The 19,995-nt window shown below is 43.6% G+C and overlaps 1 protein-coding gene and 1 long non-coding RNA gene across 2 annotated transcripts in view; one reads left to right on the plus strand and one right to left on the minus strand.

Moving 5' to 3' along the window:
• Window positions 1-19,995, minus strand: part of LOC119172551 (putative defense protein 2) — a 189,089-nt gene that overhangs the window by 102,631 nt on the left and 66,463 nt on the right. The window lies entirely within an intron of this gene.
• Window positions 1,700-14,753, plus strand: LOC142814711 (uncharacterized). Its single transcript, XR_012895036.1, has 2 exons — window positions 1,700-2,022; window positions 14,450-14,753. It is a non-coding gene; the product is annotated as an uncharacterized LOC142814711 (long non-coding RNA).

Here is a 19,995-nt window from a genome sequence, read left to right on the forward strand (position 1 = left end):
GTGGTCATTTTTAAGACAGAAAAGCACCAAAAGTTGGAAGTGACTTGAATTTTATGATTTCAAAAGAAAAAAAAACATCTCCTATAAATTAGGTACTACCGAGGCTTTAGAATCAAGCATAGAAACCACGATTATTTCCAAGAGGTACTCCCTGCAATCATATTCTACAAATAAAATAAAAGCCAGAACATAAGTGCAACGGTAATTCGTGCATTAACGAATGTGCTTCTGAGCTTGCAGATAAAAGAGACGGGACAAAAAGTTTAAGATATGGCCGCTGTGTGAACTTGGAAACAGAAGCTACAGAGATATAAAGGTTACGTCTATTCAAATCTGTCATATTAGAGCATCCACAATTGCAGGGCGAAAAGAAGATGGAAAGCATAGCTGCTTGCTGGGGCATCCTTGGAAGTTTCAAATTTAAAAAAATGAAACGCACACGCACAAACACGTGCTGTTAACCGACTTTATATGGGGCAATTGAAAAAAAAACTGCTACATTAAAAAAAAACTGTTTCCGCCATTAGTTGAAGAAAGGCACGTGATCGTTTTTCTTAACTTGCCTAGCAGTCTAATATAAATGCTCAGCCACGAGTATACCATGTTTACTTTTTAACGCTACCCTGGTATAACCTTGAGTAGCAGTTGCGAGCATTGTCTTTCAAAATTTTTATTACATGCAGAGGAACAGTTACGAAGTGCCACGTTGAAATTTGCGGTAAATGAGAAAAGTAAACATAGCACAGATCCCTGAAATTAGGGACCGTGCTCGTACTACCATAGCGACAACGATTTTACATTCATGTAAGCTTTGTACACAATGTGGTAGCGAATTTTAAAAGCACACCAATGTAATGTCATATAAAGTAAAAATTACTCACTCCACCGCGTTACCCGTTCGATGGCTACACTGGTGATCAGAAGGCTTTCAGCAAAGCGAAAGTAAACAAAGCAACAGACCATCTGTTGTGCTTGCTGTCAATCACTCACGTAGTTCGTTAGTCACCCCGGCGAAAGTAGGGGCTCGAACAACACACACGCAGACACAACCATAGATATAAACTTCAATTATTAAACACATACGAGACGAAGTAAACTAAGCACGTAGAAACATTCAGCAGCAGGCGAAACGCCATCAGCTGTTCGTTCAGCTGCCTGAGTGCGACTGCTGCCAGACTTGAAGCGGGGGTTTCGCTAACTCTACCGGCTCAAGGCTTAGAAAAGCCACGCTACCACTCTAAATTCATGTATTTTGCTATAATGTTAATTTAAAAAAGTGAATAACTAAGAAAAACGTTCGTTTATTACACATAAATAGGCATTTGTGAACCACAATTACAAATACTCTCGTTATCAGGCGCTTTTCTCGGCCCATTAAGTTCACTCAAGTGAAGAGAGCATTTACATGGCCTCCCTTGACGAATCAAGCGTGAAGGAGCGTTTATGAAACGCAACGGCTTCTTGAGTGGAGGAGCACGCTCCGCCTTGATTTGGTCAAGTCGACTGGAGGCCGTGATTGAAGAACCGTTTGTGAATATACGGGCCCTAATATAAAATCTTTTCGAACTTGCTATGCACCTACCGCGTGGCCTTAAGGGCGCAGTAGCGTGCACACCTTTTGAAGCAGGTGAGGCGATTTGCACTATGAATGGGCATGGAAGCATCATAACGATGAGGGGCTTACCAACGCAGTTGTTCATTCTGCAGTTCGTCTCTGGTGCTGCTGGCTGCGGAAACTGTTCGCAAGTGCCATTAGCCGGTGCGTTCGCCACTGGACTTAGAGCCTCGGAAGTGTTCAGCGATGCCACTTCGCCTAGATTAGAGTGGCTGCATTCCTGCCGGCACGACCACCTTCAAGGTTCCCTGCCTTATCTTGCTCTACCTCAACTCGTGGTAGCTGCATGAACATCGACAGCCCCACCTACGCCCCGTTTAAAACCGAGTGCTGCGCAGTCGCCGCTCAATGGGCATGGAAGCATCATAACGATGAGAGGCTCACCTACGCTCTTGTTCATTCTGCAGGTTAGTTACCAGTCCCAACTACCTTGCCATTGTTTTAAATGGGATGATTTGTTTCTAGTCGTGCTTTCATGCCCTGAAGCTTTGTTTGAACCTTTTTGCTCGCTGCTACTGCTTTTGTGTGGGGATGTTGAGTGAAACCCGGGTCCTAATGAATCATTGGCTGCTCTTGCGAAAGTTCTTAAAACTGTCAAAGATATAAATGAGTGATCAGTCAGAATGAAAACAGTAGAAAAATCAGTTGCTGAAACGGTGTGTGAGCTAAAACACCAGCAGAAAAGCACTTTTCAAGCCATGTCTGATATAAAGGCACGGTTAGAGGCTGTTGAAGGGGAGACTACATTACTTCAGCAATGTCGGGCTGATTTCAGTGAGCTACATGATAAATTTATTAGACTTGAGTCGGAAGCCTGCGAGCTGCGTCATCGGCTAGACGACACAGAGGACCGTTCTCGACGAGATAATCTAGTTTTTTATGGCATAACAGACGTTGAAAATGAGGCGTATATTGAATCTGAGGCTAAAGTTTTGAGCGTCATTAATGATAAACTGAATCTGAGCCTTAACAGCGATAGCATTATACGCGCTCACAGGCTCGGTCGGTTTATGAAAATGAAAACACGGCCGATCATTATCGAATTTGCTGCATACAAGCAAAAAGAAACGGTTCTTGCGAAGTGTTCCTTGTTTCAAATTAGTGGCTTTGCTCTCTGTGAGGATTTCTGCCCCGCCGCGCTCGAAATTCAAAAAAAGTTAAGAAAACATGCCAAAAGCCTGCATAAGCCATATAAACTTGGGTACAAAAACTGCATATTGTCGGTAAATACTTTGGCTACAATGAGATAGATGAACCATTGTTGAGATCGGTATCTCGAAAGTTGCATCGAATTCGCATGGTACATCCGCTCGAGCACTCCGCTCTGGCCGCCTTCTTCAGCATAAAGATCGCTAGGGACACGGGAGGGGAAACGGCGCTACCCGCTTGAGATTACAATTTTCTATTTCATGTAGTAACATTCGTAGTATCTACCCCAAAAAGAATGAGTTATATACAGTAATTAACGAAATGAAAGGCGATCTCATCGCACTAACTGAAACATGGCTTAGCAGCAAGATATCTAACACTGAATTATTTTATTGTGAAAAAAGGTATGTAGTCTACCGCAGTGACCGCTCTGACAGAGTGGGGGGTGGAGTTTTGCTGGCCGTGGACGAGCGTTTTGGTTGCTACTGCATACCAATTAATTCAAACATCGGATCTGTGTGGTGCTGCTTGAATGTAAATTTTAAGAAAGTTATTGTTTGGGTCTGCTATCGCTCCCCATCAAGCGATGCGTCATTTTGTTATAGCTTGCACGACTGCTTAAATCAAGTCATGGTTCGTTATCCCAATGCACAACTCATACTAATGGGGGACTTCAACTACCCGAATATTGATTGGGCGCACGCGTGCCCACTTACCAACCCACCGACAACTGAGGCCAACCAGTTTATCACCACCTGCATGGATTTTGGTTTAACGCATATTGTCACCTCACCCACACGTGTCCCTCAAACTTCTTCTTCCCTCATAGACGGAGTACTAACGTCCTCAGAGACTGTCACGTCACCCGTATTGCAAATTCCTGGCCTGAGCAATTATATTATTTTGCATTTAACATTCGATTTGTCACATGCACCATCAGTAAAACAGGCCAAGAACATCAGAGATTACAACAAGAGTAACTATCTCGCCATTATTGATGAACTGTGCTCCTTTTTAGACATTTTCTTTGCAGGTTATCTTGGGCGCTCAGTAGAAACTAATTGGTGTTTGTTCCGTAATAAATTGTCTGAACTAATTCATCTCCATATCACTCTTCGCCGGGTATACTCCAATAACCTAGCTCCATGGTATAACAGATACTTCAACCGACTTTCTAACAGGAAAAAAAGACTTTGTAGAATCCCTAAGTAGTCACTTAAACCGGCCAACTGCACAAAGTACAATATAGCTTCTTTAGTGTATTCACGAGCGCTAAAGGCCACTAAATCCTTGTCCTTCAATGTAACCCTGCCGAACATCCTGAAGACTGACCCTAAACGTTTCTGGAGTATAATGAAACCACTTAGCACCAGGAAAGTACCATTGGTTACACCCGCCGGCGATCCTGGTCCCGACCATCTTTGTTCTACTGTGCTAAACAATACATTCATCAAGTCGTTTTCTTCATCTAATTACACCCAACGTCCTGAGCTTCAGTCGAGGAATCATTTTGTGATGGATCCCATCACGTTTGACCCGCATGGCATTGTCACGATTATCGACAACCTGAAACTAACGTCTTCTTACTGTATTAATGGAATTATAGTAAATTTTTAAAGAATACCAACGAATACAGTTCCATCATCCTGAAATGCATATTTTCACAATCGTATCATGATGGTGTACTACCTGAAGACTGGAGAACTGCTGCGATTATTCCAGTACATAAAGGCGGTGATAAACATAGTCCATCTAACTATCGTCCTATATCTCTCACAGTTGTACCATGCAAAATAATGGAACATATAATATTTTCTCATCTTGTTAATTTTCTAGAGGATAATAGCTTCTTCTCTTCAACTCAGCATGGCTTTGGAAAGATTTTTTCTTGTGATACTCAACTAGATTTTTTACTAATGATTTGCATTTATCTTTGGACTCTGCTTCTTTAACTGACTGTATATTTCTTGACTATGCTAAAGCGTTTGATAAAGTTAACCATTCTCTGCTCTTATATAAACTAAGTGTTCTAAAAATTGACCATGCAGTTTTTAACTGGAATCGTGCACTCCTTTTTTCTCGTGTTCAATTTGTCAGCACTAACGATGTTAATTCTTCCTCTGCACCGGTTGATTCAGGGGCTTTGCCCCGCCACGATGGTCTAGTGGCTAAGGTACTCGGCTGCTGACCCGCAGGTCGCGAGATCAAATCCTGGCTGTGGCGGCTTCAGTTCCGATGGAGGCGGAAATGTTGTAGGCCTGTGTACTCAGATTTGGGTGCACGTTGAAGAACCCCAGGTGGTCAAAATTTCCGGAGCCCTCCACTACGGCGTCTCTCATAATCAAATGGTGGTTTTGGGACGTTAAACCCCACAAATCAATCAATCAAATCTAGTGTCTCTTGTGCTGGAAGGTGTTAAACTTTGTTACAGTGGCTGTTCAGCTCGGCTAACTGATAACGGTCATCTGTCAAATCCGGCATCTCTTCGTTCTTCTGTGAAAAATGCTGTCCAATGTCTTTACTGCTGCTTGCACTTAACCTTGAACCGCTATTCCTTGGCGCAATATGATTGACTAGCATACGTGACTTCAATGTATTAGTCAAGGATGTTAGGGTTTTGGCTTATGCATACGACGTAGTTTCCTTTTGTTCGGACAAACGAAGAGTTGAGACTGTGTTATCTTCAATATGGAAATGCGGCAATGCATCAGGAGCACGTTTCAACTCATCTAAAAGTTTGGGATTATGATTTGGATAGTGAAGTAGTATCCCAGACAAGTTCGGAAGAAATAATTGAACTCGTATTCCACCAACACACCTTTGTGTGCCACTAAATACGTACAGATTCAGTGCACGGTACTGGAAAGAACGCATTCCCAAGCTTGAACGACAGGCCCAGACTTTTGATCCGCATCGCATTTCCGTCTTTCGGGGAGCTGCAGTTTGCCATTAATTTTGAGCTTGAAACCTTTACAACTTATTCCAGCCTATTCACAGCATTCGATCTTACATACAGCATTTTCATCGGTCTTTCGCAACAATCGTGAGATCTTTGACTTTTAGACCAGTGAAATGAGACGACCTATTCAGGCGTGTAAGAGATGGAAGCCTAAGATTAGTTCATTTATATGTAAAGCAAATTGTTTTGTAGTTCTTCGTTTTTCGAGATAGGTCCCATCACAAAATTCGTTCATTCTTGGAGATAACGTTTGTTAATATCTTAACTGACTTGATTGTTTCTTCAGATTTCGTTGTACGGCCCGTGCTTGTGGAAATTTATGCAGATTTTTTATCACTACTTCATTTTTGAAAGTCAGTGTCCGTATAGAATACTTATACATAGTATAACGCAGAAAACTGTATGAAGATTTGTTATCTATGTTTTTTTCAATTCCCCTCATTTTCTCCCAACCTTACAGAACATGATTTACGAAAACGAGTCCTCAAAATGTGTTTTTATCGTGATACGAAGACTTTCTTTTATTAATTTTATACAGATAGGCTTTTGGTTAAGCCATGGTTGCTATGGACAGTTATTTTTGTTTCTTCAGGTAATTGTCGGGTCTGCTGTGTACCAGATACAATAGAACACTACTTTATTAGCTGCAACTCTGTCATTCTATTTTGGGACAGCCTTCAACGAGCCCATAAAGAGATTTAATTATTATTTCACATGCCATACGTTACCTTCTCTCGAATATGTCTATCAAGTGCCCTCCCCTTCAATTTCTTTTTTTATGATGCACAGTCTGTGAAAAACGCACATTTAGAACCGTTCTGCAGAACCAACCACTGCTTCAAGTATGCATTTCATGTGTATGGTTTTTCATTCGAGGGGCGTTTACGAATAACTTTATTCAACCAGACTGGCACCCCATCGTGACAGGGTGCTCATCTTTACCAAGCTTTTCAGGAACTTTAGCTCTTTTTTCAGAACTTGCTATGTATATTTGTATGTAAGCCTTTGATTGCTTGTACAGTACTTATGCGATTACTGCCGCTGATTGGCTGCATCACTACGCCAAAGGAAATGTTGTAATTTAAAATACGCTTTATAATAATTACTATGAGCGAAAAGCAGAGGCGCGACTGTGTGGTAGGATCCTGCTTGCCACGTAAACGACCTGGTTTGATCCCAACTCGGACCCAGATTTATTTATTTATTTTATTTGCATTCTACTCAATTTCTCGACGCAAAGATGCTAAATTTTTTGTTCAGGCAAAGATGATAACTTTTCGCCCACAACCAACGACGCCAACTCCGGAATTTCAGCGAAGCGAGTATTTTAACGCTATCGCGCTAAAATCATCTTTTTGTGACTGAAAAACCGATGAGGATGAGAATAAAAATAATTTTAAGGAATTGTGTGTCTAAGTGGAGATATAATTCTGGTTGCTTCTATGACAAACGAGTGTTCTACTACACAGCCATGACTTTTAGATGCGGAAGCATCTTATACTCGCGCCTTGTAGTGCGCCGTCCGCACCGCTTCTCGAACATTCGACAGCTGACGCGCGCGCATGCGCCGTCGCGCCGTCGCCCACTCTTCCACCATCTGTGCATCCCTTCCTCCTCTACACACCGCGCGTGCTTCACTCCTCCACCATCTGTGCACCCTTCCTCCTCTACACACCGCGTTCGACATCTACAATTCTCCTGATTCTCCAGTGGACGCGCATGTGGCGTCGCGCTTCGAGAACATTCAACAGCTGACAGTGCATGCTCCGTCGAGCTGCATATATACTCAAGGTCGGCGCTCGCTCGCTCAGTTGCCGCTCGTCGGTTGGTTTGTACGGCGCGTCGACGTCCAAGGTCGCGGTGAAATGAATTCCAACGAATCCACAAACACAATGATCGACGTCCCTTCGACCAGCGCCGCCCTTTCGCATACGTGTGTACGTGTTCACTCATTTAACACCCCCTCCTACAACCACGTTAACCAATTTAGCCATCGACCCAAGTAAGTCGCAATTTAACACCCCATTTCACAACCACGTTAACCAATTTAGCCATCGACCCAAGTAAGTCGCACTTTAACACCCCGTTAACCAATTATATGCTCCGCATCCTCCTCAGTGTTCCCCCGAGGGAAGCTGCGGGCAATATTTTTTCATTACTGCTTTCTTCACATCATACAATAATAATACAGGGCATGAACAGTGCATACAATGGTAGCTATGAGTATGGTTCACCTAGTCATTACAATTTCATTATACGGATAAGTGACTCAGCTGGTCCGAACCACTCTGGTACTGGCTCGCTAATATCCTGTCTTCAGTGAAGTTTGTGACCATTTGTCAAGAACATTCACAAATAGGCCATGCACTGATGTCCGCATAGCAAACTGCCATGTATTTTTTGCAAATAAGGTTAAGCCGAGCAACATAGGAGTATGATAAGGTCTGCCATCGTCTTCATCATCTGGCAAAAACCTGATTCCGTACGCATCTAGCGCTGCATCTTTTTTTTTAATGTTCTTTGCAGAATGTTCCAGAAAAAACGCCATCCTTACAATCCAGAAAGATATGTTCGACGATTTCGGGCTTATGACAGAGAAAACAGTGCGTTGGCCACGGTACAAACAGACCCCCCTCTCTCTACCACGTTGTAATTTCTAGAATTTATGTATGGAGCCTAAAATGATTTTTAACGAGATAGGAGAGCCAATTTTATTTTCTCACTCCAGTACATTTTTGCCATGGCCGTCAGCATACAAACACATGTATTGTCATGCCGATAAGGCAATGTTGGCACGGTCCCTATACAACCTTTTTCGTTGTTCTTCCACTAGATACTCGCTACAAAAAACGAGCCAACAAAAAATTGCATGTTCCGAATCTATCTACAAATAACCATTAAGCGCCCTTTGCACATGATATGAGGTGACAACAAGTGAAGATGGCATTCTTCCGAGCCTCAGCTGAATAACTACGCGCAGAAACTGATCTATTATGTCTCGCCGAGACATAAAATGACTAACGACATGCCTTGGAATGAAATGTGACAGACTGAGATCATTGAACCGAACACGACGAAAAAGATTAGTGAGACTAGATTGTTCCCATACTAATCCTCATAGCCACACTGCAAAGATGCGGTGGAGCTCTTGCACATTTACGCGCGAACAATTCCAGACCTGTAACGTGTACCGGACCTTAGAGACAAAAAAAATTTAATATATTGGTCCGTGAAATTGATTAACAGTGCGATTCTCTCACTTTATCCATTTTCTAATAGAGGTAAATGGCTTGCCGCCGCCAGTACAGCTTACAATTTCGATAAAATTCAATTGGTACACCCAAATATTTTGCTGAATATTTCAACCATGCCAAGTTGCCATAAATGTCTGTAGACGAAGGCCTATCCCCAGGCAATATTTCAAGCATTTTTCCCAGTTTCTTAAGCTACCACTGGTCGTACAAATTTGTTTCGTGGTACAAATAACTTTGTTAGTATCGTCACAATCGAAAGGGAAGACTGCCACATCCTGAGCATACCCAAGTAATCGTACTTCATTCTCATCCAGTAAGAATCCATGGATGGCACTCCAACAAAAGTGCTCTAAATGCAAACTGAAAAGCAATGGCCAAAAAAAGCAGCTCTGACTCATGGAGTGTTGCAATGTAATGCGCGCCCCCACCAACTTATCAACGATTCGTCACGTTATACTGACCTTATATGCAATATATTCCCCCCTTTAATAATAGAGGCTACGTTTACGAAACGAAGACATTCACCAGAAGGCCATGTGACACACGCTTGGAAATGCAGTGAAGGTAACACTCATGCTTTGGAAAACAAGCGTCCTGTATTCATGATTCACAACACAACATAAAATGTTGCCGTAATATAGCGTGGTACAAGCGTATGTTGTCATCGCTTGTCAGAACATGGGATTATCATAACATCGTAGTTTAATGCCACTCACCCAAAAACGAAAGGCGCACACACAATAAGGCCACGTAGCGGGTGTATGGCAAGTTTGAAAAGATTTCATACACGACGTTCGCACAAGTAACAGAACCTGGCTATCGTGTTCAACTCTTAAAGGCGAAGCCTCATGGCTCCCTAAATTTTTAGGGGTAAAGCTCTTTAAGGCGTGCATCCGTCGTCACCTGTGTGTATGTGTGTATGTAGTAGCCACCTCACAGCACATCCACGGAGTGAGTGATGTTGAGTGGGGCAAAGATTCTGAGGGTTTTATTGACAAACCATGGGCGCGTTCCTCTGGTCACCACTGTAGTGACAAGTAGAGGAACGTGCATCATACTGCCGTTGTGCCCAGGACCGCAGGGCCGAAAGCAGAGTGGCGGTGGCCTAACTGGTATGTCTCCACTGCCAGAAGCTGTAACTCCTCGGATCACCGTGGCATTCGTGATCGCTATTGCCTTTTAGTGTGGTGAGTCGGTGAGGGCCTCGTGATCAATTATACCTTCCTCTGCTTTATCTACTGACACCACGCACGACGCCTCTCTCTTGCTTTCTTCTCGAGTGGCAAACTTTTTGTTAAGACGCAACGCAGATGTGGCAGGCGGCCAGCCCATGGGACCGGGGCCAACAAAGTCTCGGGGAAAGGCGAGGAGAGTAGCCAGAGGCTGATTTCAGGAACGTTTATTTACACTATTTAAACACTGAAGGCAGCACGATACTACATGATTGATAGTAGCGGCACTTTTTACATGAAGGTAACTTCGTAAACGCTCTCAAGAAAAGCTTTATGCGAGCTCATGGGAGCTGTTTTGGAGCATCTTGACGCTCAAGTGTCAGGAACTGGTCTTCCCAAGACTTACCGCAGGGGAAACAACTGGGTCCAGGACACTTCAGTGAAAATGTCGTCTTCATTTTCATCCCCGAAATGGGAATGTCAAAAACAGACTCCTTCCAAGCCCAGTAAAGAAGAAAAAGGCACGCTTTGCTGATCACATGATGAGCGAGAAGCACTACACAATACATATTTCAATACTACGCACGACGCAGCACAGTGCAAGTACGTTGTGTTCCACGCACAGATGAACTATGTAATCTGGAGCAGCGTTTACTTTTTATAGATTTTCACGCACCGGGCCACCCATAGCTTAATCAAAACGAATACATCAGAGTGTGGGAAGCGTACCCGAATACGAAAAGAAAACACCCGGCTAATTGCTATGCCGTTGGTCGATAGGACGTGTAAAAAGAGTTTCTGACGAGGGCAGTCGACTTCGATAAAGAATTTTAAGCACGACTTTCGTGTTGTTGCTGGTTTTGGTGCAACTCGGGAAGCGTTGACCCGAAAAAATAAGGATATGCGTAGCCGAAACCACCTCAGGTGCCCAAGCGGCGTAAAACCACAAACGCTGATAATATCATCACCTATTTGACCTAGGTTCTTGTAGTTCCCCTTCGTGTGCAACCAACATTCGGCTGCGTTATGCCCCTGAGCCTCTACAAGGACTGAGCCTCTACAAGGACTGAGCCTCTACAAGGACTGAGCCTCTACGGTATTTTCGGTTGCCTATGAAAGTTGCTGTATATTTTGGCAATTTTTTCGCTTTCGGAAAACCCTTCATTCCGCCAAATTGCTTCAAAAATTGCTCTGCAATCATCAGATATCATGGTCACTAAAGCTTTTCTACGCCTCCAGGAGCTCCAGATAATGATCAAAATACCCGGAGAACCACCAAGCATATCGCTTGGCAGTTTTTCTACGAGCCTTGCATTACAGAATTTATCGCGGTAGTCACGTACTGGGTACAAGAATTTTCGAAGGAGTGCCTGTTTTAGCGTGTCGTAGTCAAATGCAGTGAAAGGGTCCATGCGACCTATTACAGTCACAGCTTCCCGTCTCATGGAAAGACCTAATGAAATCACCCATTTATGTCGCGGCCATTTCTGACATATTGCGACGTGTTCGAAGCACTCTGGGTACACTTCTAGGTTATCCCGCGCCTTCCTGCTTCACCAACTACCGCGGCAATGATACTTCCTCTTTTAGAGCACTTAGCTACCGCCATAATCGTTTATAAGCTTCTCTAACATGCAGTGCGCGGCTATCGCGGCCCTGACACAGTGCATCTACTTTGCACACCACTCGACGGGAACCGCTCATACATCGCTGTCGTTGAGGTGAGTCGACGTCTCAGTGTTCCTCATGTGGTTGCGACACTACGGGCTTGCCATACTACAATGGTTGTCACAAAAACGGCTGCTTTCCTGTGTGATGGATGACCACAATTGTGTTCTGCCTCACGTGAGAACAACGGTCGGCCGCAACAGCGCGCCTCACCCTTCTTGGTTGGGCGGTTCACGTAGTCACCGATTTGTTCGCAAGTCTCTACCACGACCACAAGCACTGTCTTCGCTTGGCGTAGCTCGTTGTCTGAGTTGGTGCACAGTCCACCCGCAACAAGTTGGGTACCGCAACGGGCCGGTAGCTGCTACAATCCATCTATCTGCCACCGTTGCCCGGCTTGAGCGTTCCAAAATCTTTCTCGCGCTCCCTGACGGGTAGCTCCACCGCGCACCACATGCGCACTTTCGTCTTATGGTGTCTTCCGAAATCAGTTGTCACTAAGATACGTCCAGTCTCGTCACAGGATTACGAGACTGTTCCCCTATTCTAAATAGTGACTTTGCCTCTTTGCATTTCTATTTCCCAGTGGAGGGTAGTGAACCGATAACCTATTCTGGTTAACCTCTCTGCCTTTCAATCAACCTCATTCTCACTGGGTATCCACGGCTCTCTTTACTTCTCTGGTCGTTACTGGTGGGATGTTAGGATGTTCAGTTTCACTTCGTTATTTAATAAATATACAATGGTTCATTATGAGCAGTATGCAGACAATTTTCTGGGTTAATACCCATTGTAACCTTGTCATCCTGGTTGTTTCGGTTTTTGTACAGAGCAATGCCGAACTTCTTTTTACCTAAACAGTTTTATCATATTTTTTAGAACCTTTGGTTTTGGATACCCTAATGCAGACATTCAATTTTAGCCTAGGCACAGTTGTGCCTTCATAGCTTTGACGCTTCTTCCGCTTGTCACATCATGCTTCACCCTAATAAACATATTATACATTCCAGAAACCATAATATACATTTCTATGTCAGCTACTTCATGCTTTTGAATAACTTCGAATGCTCTGACAGCTCTATTTCTTCTGTCGCATTTGAGGCTTTCATTGTTTAACCTTTCTTCATGGGGATATTGAACTGCTTGAAGAGCTTGCCAGGGTGATGCCAAATGACTTTATCCGCGACGCTCATGGCAAACTCCTCAAAGACGCTACTCAGAATACCGTTCATTGCGCCAACGTCAGTTTCCTCGGTTAGAGCAGTGAATCTATTTTGAAGCGAAATGCTCAATTCTTCTACCTCCTTTCTCAGCGGTAGCTCATAAATTTGTGTCTTGTGTGTCATTTTCGTCCGTTCCTTTCTCAAATTCAAAAGAATTCTAAGCCTTAGCATATTATGGTGGTCACCGCATCGGATCTTACAAACTACTGCCACATTCTTTACAATGTCGTGGTGTGAACACAAAATTAAGTCCAATTTTTCGTAGCAAAATTTATGAGAATATTGTTCTCCACAGATGCCATGGTTTCATAGCTTGTCGTCGATTCCCATAAATGTGGTCGTTGGTCCCAAACAATGGTGTTACGTATGTTGTACACAGAGCGTTCTTGTTTCACTTTCAAACAGGCCCTACTCTGTTCATGCTTGTCGATGACTTCCACGGACATAGACGGACGATCTGTCAGTCCGTCCGGTCGTTCATGCGTCTGTCTGTACGCATGTGCAAGCCACCTGTTCTATCCATCCTTCTGTCAATTCATCCTTGTGTGCATCAATTCGTCCATCTGTCGATGCAACTGCCCGTCCGTGCATGCATCCGTGCATCCGACTGAACATGAATGCATCTCTCCACCCATCCGCGCATCTGTGCGCATCCACCCATCCACGCATCCACCCATCCGCGCATCTCTCCACCCATCCGTGCCTGCGTACGTCTGTTAGATCGACAGATGAATTTGATATGGGTTATTTCTACTGATTATCATTTCGTCATTGGAGCTTCGCTCCATCATCAGCATCCATTTCCTGAATCTGCAGCAACAATTAGTTTCGCCAATGAGATTCTCGAAGTCCACTTACAGTTAGTTCATTTGCTGTAGAAGGTACTCAATATGCGTAAATAATTAGGTTCTGCAAACTTTTTCGGTAACTCCTTCTGGCATTTTTAGAGTAGAGAATATGTTCTCCGCTGCATAGTCTCCAGCCTGCCTCTTTATGGTGTATTTTTATTTTGGAGAATATTTCTAGTCTTTTATGCCAGACTTTAAGAAGGATTGGGTAGTAGAATAGATATGGCAACGTGAAGGAAGTGTCATTCCAAACACTTCGCACAAAGAGTTAACGCGTGAAAGCTGAAGCGTAGGGCCCCGGTGTTTAGAAGTGCGTGCAACCCATCACTGCACTGAAGGCTATTACAAATATTGGTTACATGTCCGTGCAGCAGACCGAACCAACAATGACTGAGCCAACGAAAGCACTTGTTCTCTATGTCATATGTGAAAAAGATCAAGACATCCTTGCGACGTGATGATTTCTCGGGGACACTATACTTACGCTCTTGAATAAGCTAAACACTACGAAAGTCCAAACTGCACAGAGACTGCTTGATGTTCTTGATTTATTGTTTTCAGTGCTTCACCAGTCCCCCCGGATCACCCATGAGTCTGTTGAAGGCCACCTGGGGTGCCCATATTTCTGTAAATGTGACGGGAACCCTCTATCAAAGACATTACTGCCAGCTTCCTCCCTGGGGGAGTGGGAGTCACTTGTATCGTCGACTGATTACCCTGTTCAGGCAGATGCACTTACCTGGGCGGAAATGGCTGTGGCAACCTACTGGCCACGACGCTCCACACCACCAGCACACTGAAGTCAACGACCTCGTCGTGCCTTTCAATAAAGTTGTTTCTCTCTCTCTCGCTCCCCAACTTTAAAGGCTTTGCGAATCATGACTTTCACACACCATGTCCACGACAAAGCTCCTCAAAATGGGGTCCATAATATCCGGGAAGAGTTAATAAAAGACTAAAAGGGGAACCGACTAGAAAAATTGAAACTAGCAAAATGGTACAAGCACTTTTAAACAACCTTGGCTATGCAGTTGAAAAAGAAGCCCACCTGCCCTGGTCTATTCCCTATTAGGTCAAAGACAAATATTTGTGTGAATTGAATATTTGTGTGAAATATATGTCTGAATTGTGGGAAAAGACATATGCACGAGCACAGTTATTACAGCAGAGGCTAGTGAGCTATCGCAACAAGGAGTGCATATAATACATAGACGCCGCTAAATACCAAGGAACAAACAAATATGTTGCCTGCGTGTACAGAGCACACTGCCTCTTCGACAAATGCCAAAGATGCAGCCACTGCGGAGGAACTGGGCACTGCCTAAGCACTAAGTTGAAGTTCTTCATTGGTAACAGTCGCGACGGATCCGCAAGAAGCGTCTCGCAGGTTTCGAAAGGAATCAATTGGCAAAGCAGCCCTTTAAATCCTTCTAAGGAGTGACTTCGAAGACGCAAGTATCCTCTGGACACCGGGGCACGAAGCTACGTCTACAAATGGGCATCTGTGTTGAAGGTAGGAAGTAATTAGAAAATGAGCTACGCCTCAGATACCGTAGTGATAAAGCTTTTTAAGCAGATACCTATGACTTATAAGGTAAAAGGCCTTCGAAAAATCAAGAAAATCACCAAGCACCACTTTCTTTTCTTCGAATATTCGCAATATAAACTCTTTTCGGGTATAAGGGCTAATTAAGTTGACCTGTTTTTTTTTCGAAAACCAAATTTTGCAGAACTTATGATATTAGAGTCGTCGGTGAACAAACAAAACCGCTTCTATATAACTTCTTCTACACCTTTAAAAAAACAGGTAGCACTGATACAGGGTGGTAAAATTTTGATCTCTCTCTCTCTCTCCAAGGCCGTAATTTCCCACTTGCATATCTGAACGCATAAGTCAAGGTGGTCAGAGAAGCTCCGGCCTCAATATTGGACTTCTTTGTACGTGCAGTGCTCTCCTTCTTTCCTCTATTTCTTTTTTTATACGCATTCTCTTATCCCCAGTGCAGGGTAGCAAAGCAGACGCTCGTCTGGTTAACCCTCTTTCTCTTCTTCTGCTTGCTTTAGCTCTCTCTTTTCAGTCAGGTTAGACTCAAGTTTATTATGAGTTTACTACGGCGTTGATTTCACAAGCCGCACATTGTACATCACATGATCACAGTAATCGATGAGTGGTATGGGAGGTTAAATGCGTTTCGTAATTCGTTAGCCACAGTGATTGTCCTGGAAGCACAGGTCGTCACAGAAATCGCAACCGAAGCCAAAGTTCTACTGCAGAAATTTCCGCTGAAGACGGGCGTTTGTCAAGGTTAACACACTCCCGCAGTGATCACGTTAAAGCTGCTGGGAGCGGCGTTGTTTCAAGCGTTTGACGTCGCAAGCTAACTCGGTAACATGGTGTGCAGGATGCGCGCGCCACAGGCGCCTTCATTACCATTCGTGGTTTCGTGCGGCTTCGATGAATGCCAGATCATCGACACACAGTTGCTGCCAAAATTCAGCTTTCTGGCCCTGTTTTTGAGCGCACTCTTCTAGGAGAGTCCGTGGCATACTCATGTGGAAGTTTTCAGTGAAAACTGATGCACCCATACTGAGCGCCAAAGCTGTCACGGCATCGACGACATCACTCAAATTTCAACCAATAGATTGTGTGCTTTAGTACAGCGATGATAATGACGATACTGATGGTGCAGCCAATGAATGCTGCTCGCAACACCAATGCGGAATGGTTTTAGGGGTGAAGCTTCTTAAAGTGTACGCTTGTACTGTGTCGGCGTAGTTGCCCACCCCTGCTACTTGGAGTGCCCACTAGATGGTGCTGCGGCACTCGCTCCACTGCAATGCGTAGGAGACGCATGGTTTAGTGGAATATCGGATGAGCTTAGGCATACCGACTCACGTACAGTCAGACAGACGGATGAACGCACGGACAGACGTATGGATGGACGGAGCAAGCTGTTTTATCATGATTTACTTTATGGATCTGGCATAACTTGCCAAACCTAGTGGGCATGAATTTGGGTTAATGATCTCCCAGAGATTCATCCACTCGCCATCATTCACGTCGTGTATATGCTGTGGTTTTTTGTTTCTCGTAGCCATATGCAATTTTGCTGTAAAATATTGAGTAGAGTATACAGAAATATAGATAGGTCGTTGTGATGGCAAAAAGTGGGGCACAATTCATAACAGGAACTGGAGAAGATAAAGACAACACATTCGCGTCTTCTTCTGTCTTCTGGGCACTCTTTTCTTCTCCAGTCTCTGTTATGTACTGCACTCCACTTCTTGCATTGATAACAAACCGTCACCAATTAGAAATGACTGTTTCGCTATAGTATACGTAGATAGTGTTTAGCAAAAACACATAAATTCAAACAGCAAAAAACCGTGCAATGCAATAAGAAATCCTCAACACAGCATAAAAGTGTCTGCCCCGCCGCGGTGGTCTAGTGGCTAAGGTACTCGGCTGCTGACCCGCAGGTCGGGGGTTCGAATCCCGGCTGCGGCAGCTGCATTTCCGATGGAGGCGGAAATGTACACCCGTGTGCTCAGATTCGGGTGCACGTTAAAGAACCGGAGCCTTGCACTATTTCCGGTGCCCTCCACAACAGCGCCTCTCATAATCATATGGTGGTTTTGGGACGTAAAACCCCACATATCAATAAATCAATCAATCAAATCGTAAAAGTTTCTGTTTTTCAGCAGCGTGTCAGACTTCAATTGCGTGAGGCAAGTAGAACAGCTAAACTCGCTTTACTGGACTACTTTCTAGCGTTAAACTTAGAAAAGTTCAGGTTCTAGTGGTGGCCTATGCCAACCCAGTTATTCTTAGCACCTATCGCTGCATCACAGGTCTGATCGCCCAGTTCGTCTCTTGCTTCGGAGCCAATTGAGGACTCAGGGCAGAGGCCTATTCGGTGCACTCATTTGAAAAGTATTTGCCAGTTAGTGAACCAAGATAGCCAATCCTATTTTGTTAAGGGAGTGCATTACTGGCTGCCGTCGCAGTGAGGCCGCACCTTAGACATTTCTTATGCAATTCAATTATCACGCAGATGTAATATTTCGAATTTTTTATTAACAATATTGTACTGTACAAGCAAGAGAACGATTATAAAAAGCTGAGAGCAGAATGTTCTGGCTTGTTGATTGCCTGCACACATGCGACATAACAGGAACTGTCCTATGATTGGAAAGGGGCTACCAGCTGTCGTTTATTAGACACACGTGTACTTACAAACACGAGTAATTAAGAGAATAAATCATGGCAAGGCCACATGAAAGGTAACGTTAGCCCGAAGTTTTCAATTCATTCAAGTATTAACTCTAATCTATTTTTTCCCCTAAAACGCGTCTAGTCGGCGAGATTGAAAAAACAAATAACTACGGCGAAATCTGAAAACGTAGCTGCACACACCCTGTATATAAAGCATTCGTGGTGGTGAACTCTTAAGGAGCAAAAATTTCCGGGCAAACATGGAACAAGAAGGACATAATATTATTTAAAGCATCAGTAGATAAAAACAGAGAAAGAGGGCACATAAAGGTGCTCACGCTTCAATAACTTTCACTTTGATTAGAAGCTCTTGCGCAACTTCGCTCTGATGACCCATTCGCAAACTACCGCGTAAAGGATAATGAAGCACTGTGCTGTTTTTTTTAAGTTTTCTCGACTCTTTCTCCAGCCTTGCCCGAAGAAAACTGTCGAAGTTAAAACAAAGTTTATTCATTCATTATTTTGGCTTCGCTTTATGGAAATGATCGAAAAATGTGTGAATAAAGAAATTTCAGGAGTTAGCAAAGGGATTGACCAAAATAGGCTTTTTTTTATAAGATCATGTAGTGCTTTTTCGCAAGCATCGTGACATGGTGCAAACCAATAAAACAAATGTTTTGCATACATACTATAGTATCTCGGTTAATAAATAGTTACATATATGTAAAAGAGGAACCTTGTTAAGCGAAGCACACCTAATTCTCACTGTTTCTAGTATACTGTAGCAGCCACTACTAATTTTTAACAAAAATAAGTAATTTGTTAACCATAATTATGCTTACAACTCAACATCTGCTCCCGTAATCATTAGAATGACAATGAGAAACACGTAGCCATATTGAAATAGCATCTCACAGTGCATGCTATTTTCAGCGTTGTACTATTTACGTGCATACTTTTCTGGGTGTTGCAAAACATGCGCATCATAAAAAATAACGCGTGACTACATTCCTATCTTCATAAGGGGGGGTGCAAAGTAGTCCAGATTTGCTACCTCACCAAGAACGCGTTTGAGAACGGTGGTTCCTGAAATGCCCCACAGCCTCTTTTTGGTGCAGTTCCCAACTTCACGCTAAATCTTGCGCTCACGTTGTTCGTGTGAAGCCCCAGTATAGTTTAAACTGCTCTGTTGCTACCACTCTTGTCCGAATTCTGCGCTTCAGGGCAGGCCTAAAACACCATGATCAATACAACTAAATCAGAAAAGCAGTTCAATGTAAACGTTAGGTATAAAAAAATTTACATGTGGCGCCCACAAGAGCTGTGAAAACTAAGCATTAACATTTCACAAAGCACTGAAGAGCGTATGACGCTGCATACTGCTTGTACACCCACATAATTAAATATTTGTTTCCGAAATAGAGTTCGACAAAGAGTAAACTCAAGTTTACTATGAATTTAACAACAGTAGCAGGAATGAAGCAGGCAGTTGAAAACTTTTTGAATGAAGACAGCAAAAAAAAGCGATGTGGTAAGCCAAGATATCTTCTGTTAAGTGAAAGCATTATCTTTCAGGCCTTTAGCATCGGTTCCATTCTGTGCTATAGTTGAAAAGTTAATTGCGCACATGAAATTACAACTTACATCCACATCACTCAAGTCTCTCGTGTGTGAATGCCACGAGATAAAAAGCGAGTGAATGCTGCAGGCTTCCTAACGAAGCACACCCCAGGAAAGCAGCGTCACAAAATGCCTGATCGTCACCCTTACGCATCGGGGTACGCGGTGCTTTATACTCTTTGCAGTTCATTGTGGGGCCCCTACGGACAACGAAACACCGCCTCAGCAGTTTGTGACCAGACACTGCTCGACAAGCTATTTTGTGGTTGAT

The sequence above is a fragment of the Rhipicephalus microplus genome, chromosome 4, assembly GCF_043290135.1.
Source record: "Rhipicephalus microplus isolate Deutch F79 chromosome 4, USDA_Rmic, whole genome shotgun sequence".
Classification (NCBI taxonomy): domain Eukaryota; kingdom Metazoa; phylum Arthropoda; class Arachnida; order Ixodida; family Ixodidae; genus Rhipicephalus; species Rhipicephalus microplus.